This window comes from Myotis davidii, unplaced genomic scaffold (assembly GCF_000327345.1).
Source record: "Myotis davidii unplaced genomic scaffold, ASM32734v1 scaffold133, whole genome shotgun sequence".
In the NCBI taxonomy this organism is placed as follows: Eukaryota; Metazoa; Chordata; class Mammalia; order Chiroptera; family Vespertilionidae; genus Myotis; species Myotis davidii.
The window spans coordinates 3,087,465-3,094,683 of record NW_006284732.1 but is presented as its reverse complement, the minus strand read 5'-3'; the positions used below and the strand labels follow the sequence as shown (position 1 = coordinate 3,094,683).

The window sequence follows — 7,219 nt, the reverse complement described above, 5'->3', positions numbered from 1 at the left end:
AATCCAGGATTTCTGGCTCCTAACTACTCACCTGCCTGCCTGCCTGACCATCCCTAACTGCCTCTGCCTGCCTACCTCATTGCCCTTAACCGCTCTCCCGTCGGCCTGATCATCCCTAACCGCTTCTGCTTGGCTCCCGCCACCATAGCTTTGTCCAGAAGGACGTCCAGAATGACATTCAGAAGGTCGTTTGGCTGTCCAGTCTAATTAGCATATTATGCTTTTATTAGTATAGATGGCCATTTATCCGAAGCCTTATACCCAAAACACTGACTCCTTTTACTAGAATGTTTTTTATATTAAAAAATAAAATTATATAAAAATTACTCTCTGGAAACTATTTAAGAGAGATAAATATTTATCTTAATTATCAGTATAGAAGGCAATGAGGTCCTCTACTTCCCCTCTCAAATTTAAAGGCTTGGACATAGAAAAATAAAATGCCTTTGAAAAGTTATAGAACATATACTAATCAAATCACACAGAAAAAAAATAATACAAAATCAAAACAAAGTGTAAGAGATGAGCAACACAGGCAAAAAGTCTAATATACATGTAGCTAAAAGTCCTAGAGAAAGGAAAGAATGGGACAAGGCAATATCTATATACATAAAAGCCTAAGTGACCGTCCAACTATTTGCCTGGTAGCTATGATGTGCAATGACCACCAGGGGGCAGATGCTCTGACCAGTAGAGTAGGGAGCTCAATTCCTCAAGGAATCGGCCATGGGTTAGGTTGCTGCTGGGGCAGTCGGCCTCAAATCCGCTTCACCCTCACACTGGACTCAGAGAGGAGGGAGCCCGATTCTGGGGTGCGTCACCTGAAAACCGCCCTCTCGCAATCTGGGACCCCTCGGGGGATGTCAGAGAGCTGGTTTCGGCCCAGTCCCCACAGGCCAGGCCGAGGGACTCCACTGGTGCATGAGTCTGTGCACCAGGCCTCTAGTTTGAAATAAAATAAAGAGGTTTTGAAATTATAAAGACATGAGTTTTTGGAGGGCTTAACAAAGAGGCAGTGCTTTTAGAGAGAAGATAGAACTAAAATATATACACAAAGAAGGATGGGGAAAGCTGACTTCCAAGGAAGAGGACAGGAAAGTGAAGAGGAGTTAATGTCTATATGACACTGAAGGAGGGATAAAAGTTGACAGCTGGGAAAATTTCTATCATACTTATTTTAATAAGTATGATGCAGATGTGCAGTCAGTTCACTGACACTATAATTTGTCCTGGTAGTGCTGAGATGAAAGGAAGAATTTTGGACTCTGTGGATAAGTCAGTAGTAGAGTGTCTTGTTTATTTTTCTGATGTAATTCTTGCTAAGATGGGAAGGTGATGGGAACAGTTCTAAAGATCATCACAACCTGGTAGGAATCCCCTATGAATTGGAAATCTCTGTAGACTCACTCAGCAGTGTCTAGTTTAGTTAATTGTTCTATGGGAATCCTAGGCCAGAGGAGGAGAAGGCACCATGCAGAGGGTGTAAATATCTGGTCCCCTACTTAGTTTAAAGTGAGAAATTTGCCTTATGCTTTATGTATCACTCTCACTAAACTTGATAATGATTGTGGGTAGAGTTGCTGTTAATGTGGATCAAAATAGTTGGAGGTATTTGTAAGGTTGGAGTCGCTCAAGGATACAGGCGGACGCAGTGAGCAAGAGGGGAGTTTATTAGAGGGAATGGGGATGGAGTCACAACTGGGGACAGTTAGAACTCAGTTTCCACTGTCCTTGGGGTTGAATTTTATGTGCAAAAACAGCAAGGGGAGGAGGCTAGGGGATGTAAGTGTTCTAGTCTGATTAGATGGAGTTCGTTGCCTTTCAGACAGATTAGTGCTGGTTGTTGAGGCTGTGGTCATCATTAACCTGCTGTCTTGCTCTCAGTGTGGCTGGCTCCTGTTGTGCTTGATAGGCTGACCGTTGGCTGTTCCACAAAATGAGGCTGGGGCCACTTTTTCATTCAGGACTTTCTAGTCCACCTGAGCCAAAGACCTCTGTTGGCCTGTCATTATTTATTTAAAATGCACACTCCTTGGCTCCACCTCAGACCTGCTAAATCAGAAACTTAGAAGAGGCCCTGATTTAAAACAAGTGCCTTAGGTGATTCTTATCTCAAGTACTACAGTTAGAAAACTACAGCAATGGACTAATTTAAAGCATGAGTGTTAGGTAGATAAATTGAGGTGATATCCTGATCCATTTTGGAGAACTACTGCAACAATACTGGAAATCACTTGGAATAGGCCCAGAGCAACATAACTGGAAGAGTGACCTCACAAAGTTGCATACAGAATAGGCACTGATACTTAATGACCTACCAACATTAGTTCTGTTCATTATAATTCTTATCTTTATATCTACTGGACTACCAGGATATTGAATGAAAGATATTATCATTCATAGATTAGAACTATAAGAATCTCTTTGATTCTTAAGGAGCTATATAGGTCAACAGATAAACTCAAGATGGGTCATCTGATCTGTGTAAATCAACATATTAAGAACTATGAAAACTAATCAGAAGCTTCCAGCAGCCTTGTGAATACTTATTCAAGAAAGATGGTTGAATCTCACTAAGAACAGTGAGATTTGTGGTGTTATAACTTACCCCAGTTCCAACTCCTTTTCCCAAGCTTTGAAAACGACAGCTCACATCCCAGTATCAATATTTGAGGGAGTAGAACACACCTCATTCTGAAAGAATTGCAATTTTTCGTTTGAACTGTCTGATAATCTGCTGGAAAGCCTGGTCTCTATCCTGCCTAACATAACTTGTCTAGTGACAAAATTGCTACCCCAACTTGTGGAATTTACAGGCAAAAGTTTTAGTGATTCCTGCTTGAGGTAATCAAAAACATCTGGGACAAACAACAGAGTAATAAAAACCTTAGGAAGCAAAGACTGGGGGATGAGTTGTTTTGGGAAATGAGGTTTTGAGAAGTTCTGATATAATCCTGGAAATCTAAAAGACTATGGATATGCATATGCTCAGAACAGACCTGAGAAGGCCCGAAGTTCTCACCTGTAATTGACTTTGAAGTTCTGTGCTAGTAAGAAGTGAAGGTGGGAGAGAAACCAGGATGGCGGTGTAGGTAAACATGGTACTCACATCCTCCCACAACCACATCAAAATTACAACTAAAATATAGAACAACCATCATTCAGAACTGCCTGAAATCTGGCTAAAATGGAAGTCCTACAACAAGAGAAATAAAGAAGAAAGCATATTACCCTCCTTCACTGCTGGTGGGAATGCAGACTGATGCAGCCACTGTGGAAAAAAGTATTGCATTTCCTCAAAAAATTAAAAAGATGGATCTGCTTTATGACCCAGCAATTCCACTTCTGGGTATATGTCCAAAGAAACCCAAAACACTAGAACAAAAATAGACAGAGGCAAAGTAGCATCGAACAGATTGTCAAACTACAGCAGGAAGGTAGGGGAGGGTTGGGGGACTAAGAGATCAACTGAAGGACTTGTATGCACGCATATAAACACAACCAACAGACATAAGACACTGGGGGTGGGGTTATGGGGGCAAGTGCCAGGGGGTAGGGGAGGCCAGGGGGAGGTCAATGGGGGGAAAAAGGGAGACATATGTACTATTATTTGTAATACCTTAAACAATAAAATTAAATTAAATTAAAAAGAAGAAAGAGTACTGAGACAGGTAGGAGGAGCAAAGGTGACGAAGGGCTGTCTGACACCCATGTGTGCCATTTTTTAAGGCGGGGGGATCATCTCTGCAGAGGCCACCCACGAAGAACAAGGGGTCCTGGCCCCACACTGGACCCTGCAGCCCAGGGTTCCAGTGCTAGGAAGTCTCCATAATGCTGGGCTATAAAAACCAGCAGTAATTGTGGCTGAGTCACACAGAGGCTGCTGGAGACCCAGACAGTTTCTCTGAAGGGCCGGCACATGGACTTACTTGGACCCACTCCCTCTGATCTATAGCACTGAGGCAGCAGAAAGGATCCAGGGACATATGGGGAGGAACTAAGTTGTCTGCCATCAGGGCAAGAACTTGGGGCAGCTTTCTCCTTGAAACAAAGTGCTCACAGAGGTCATTGTTCCTATTTTTTCTTTAATATATATTTTATTGATTTTTTACAGAGAGGAAGGGAGAGGAATAGAGAGTTAGAAACATCAATGAGAGAGAAACCAATTAGCTGCCTCCTGCACACCCCTCACTGGGGATGTGCCCACAACCAAGGTACATGCCCTTGACCAGAATCAAACCTGGGACCCTTCAGTCCGCAGGCTGACGCTCTATCCACTGAGCCAAACCGGTTAGGGCTCATTGCTCCTACTCTGAAACATTCCCTGCCACACCTGTCGGCTCCATATCTGAGTCTCCATTACCCTGGCTCCCACTGTTCGCCCCACCCTAGTGATTTCCACCCATTTTGCAGCCTCATCCACACTGTTTGCAACGGCTTTTCCATATGAATGGCCTGTCCTGGCTCAGGATTCAGGCTTTCTTAAAATCTCTCAAACAAGTAGCAGCTGTACTCAGCGTGCCCCAAACCTCTCGATAAGTGGACACAGGCAGGCCTGGCACTAGCAGCAACCTGCCTTGGTACACTACTTGGCCATTCCTGGGCAGCTCCAAGCCCAACACTAGTAGCAGCCATCTGCAGATTGCTCTGTCACTTGTGACAGGTGGCCCCAGACAGGGCATAGGCAGTGGCTGATTTTATATCTTCTGGGAGGCTCCAGACCCAGTGAACCCAGGGGACAGCTTCAGACCATGCCAGATTACAACTGTACACACACACGAGCAACCTACTCAAGGGGCAGACTCAGTGAGTAGCAAAACTCCACTGAAGCAAGTCCTGCTCCATAGGGATGTTTCCTGCACGGCAGCTCCTCTGCTGTAGTTGCAACTGGTCCTCACAGCCAATTGGCCAGGGGGTCAATTCTGCCCAGTAATGCCAACAGCAATCAAGGTTCACATACAACAAGAGTGAGTACACAGCCCCCACAGGGGTGCACCTAGAGTGCCCAGCTCAGGTGATGGGGAGGCTGAGACACTGGGCCCTATGGGATACCTTCTACACTTCACTAATTCCAGGAGAAATCGCAGCTCTACCTAATACATAGAAACAAAGACAGAGAAGCAGCAAACAAAGACCAAGAAACATGTCACAAATGAAAGAACAGGAGAAATCTTCAGAAAAAGAACTAAATGAAATGGAAGCAAGCAAACTACTAGATAGAGAGTTTAAAAAAAGGATGTTATAAGAGAGAGGTTATAAGGATGCTCAAGGAACTTAATGAGTGCTTTAAGGGACTTAGTGGGAATTGGAAGGATCTTAGTGAGAACATCGAAGACATGAAAAAGGACCAGTCAGAAATTAAGTATACACTAACTGAAATGAAGAATAATTTTCAGGAAATCAACAGTAGAGTAGAAGATTCTAAGAATCAAATCCATGATTTGGCATATTAGGAAACAAAAAACACCCCATCAAAAGAGCAAATGGGAAAAAGAATCCAAATATATGAAAATAGTATAATGAGCCTCTGAAACAACTTCAAGCATACCAACATTCATATCATGGGGGTACCAGAAGCAGAAGAGAGAGAGAGCAAGATACTGAAAATCTATTTGAAGAAATAATGACAGAAAACTCCGCCTACCTGGTGAAAGAAATAGACATACAAGTCCAGGAAGCACAGAGTCCCAAACAACATAAATGCAAACATGACCACACCAAGACATCATAATTAAAATGCCAAAGGTTAAAGACAAAGAGAGAATCTTAAAAGCAGCAAGAGAAAAGCAGTTAGTTACTTACAAGGGAGCGGCCATATGACTGTCAGCTGATTTCTCAACAAAAACTTTGTAGACCAGAAGAAAGTGGCAAGAAATACTCAAAGCGATGAAAACCAAGGACCTACAAATAAGATTACTCTACCAGCAAAGCTATAATTTAGAATTGAAGATTTGATAAACAGTTTTACAGGCAAGAAAAAGCTAAAGGAGTTCATCACCACCAAACTAGTATTACATGAAATGTTGAAGGGTCTTAAGAAGAAGGAGGAAAGTAAAAAAGATAAAATGGCAATATATGTCTATCAACATTTCAATCTAAAAATCAAAATAAATGAACAAGGGATCTAATGAACAAAATAAACTAATGAATAACATAGAATCAGAGGCATGGAAACATGAAACAGACTGAAGAATCTCAGAGGGAAGAAGGGAGGGGGGTGGAAAGACATTAACTGAAGAACTTCTATGCATATATGCATTATCAATGGACACAGATAATAGGGTGGTGAAGAAAAAGGGAAGGCTAAGGCAGAGATGCAAACTGCCTGGCTGGGTGTTCAAGATGTGCTGCTCCTCATCCCTTCATCTGCCACATATTCAGAGCCCTCTGTAGACTGGGAGACATTTTGGTTCCAGGCATTTAATGAAATTTCCGTCCAATATTTTATAGATGACTAGGCTAACGTAAGAGAGACTGCTGTGGCCACACATGAAAAAGAATACAGATTTTTCAAAATTAGTTCAGAGAAGCCACTGAACAAATAAAAACAACAGCAAACAGCAATAACAATAAAACTAGCTGACTTCCAGAGTGCTGCACTATAATGCTCAAAATGTCCAGTTTTCAACAAAAATTAAGAGGCAATGAAAAATCCTAAAATAAACAGAATAATTCCACTTACAATAGCATTAACAAAGGTAAAATACTTAGAAATAAATTTAATGAGTATCAGATTTTTAACTGAAAACTATAAAACATCATTGAAAAAATGAAAGATGACCTAAATAAATAGAAAGACATTCCTGTGCATGAATCAGAAGACTTAATATTTTTAATAGCAACACTCCCCAAATTGATCTACAAATTCAACAAAAATCTCAATAAAAATTCCAACTTCATTTGCAGAAATAGACAAGTTAACTCATAATCTAATGATTTTTAACAAGTGTGCTGTGAAAAAATTTAAAACATGCAATACCTGACTATTTAGTCAGGGGGCACTGACTTTTTTTTCCTTTAAATTGTCAATAAAAAATGATAACAGTCAATGCAACAATAGCCATCTGGTGTGAATGACTTGTCTTGAACTATAAATATATAGTTCATATAATAGAATTGCATCTTATTGGTCATGTCGCATGATAAGATTGTGTCTGATTGTGGGGGCCACCTAAGCAAGGTAAAGTCTCCCTCATGTTCTTGAAACCATCCTGCACAA

The 7,219-nt window shown here is 41.5% G+C and overlaps 1 protein-coding gene across 1 annotated transcript in view; it reads right to left on the bottom strand.

Moving 5' to 3' along the window:
* UGGT2 (UDP-glucose glycoprotein glucosyltransferase 2) overlaps window positions 1–7,219 on the bottom strand; it is a 159,004-nt gene that overhangs the window by 100,347 nt on the left and 51,438 nt on the right. The window lies entirely within an intron of this gene.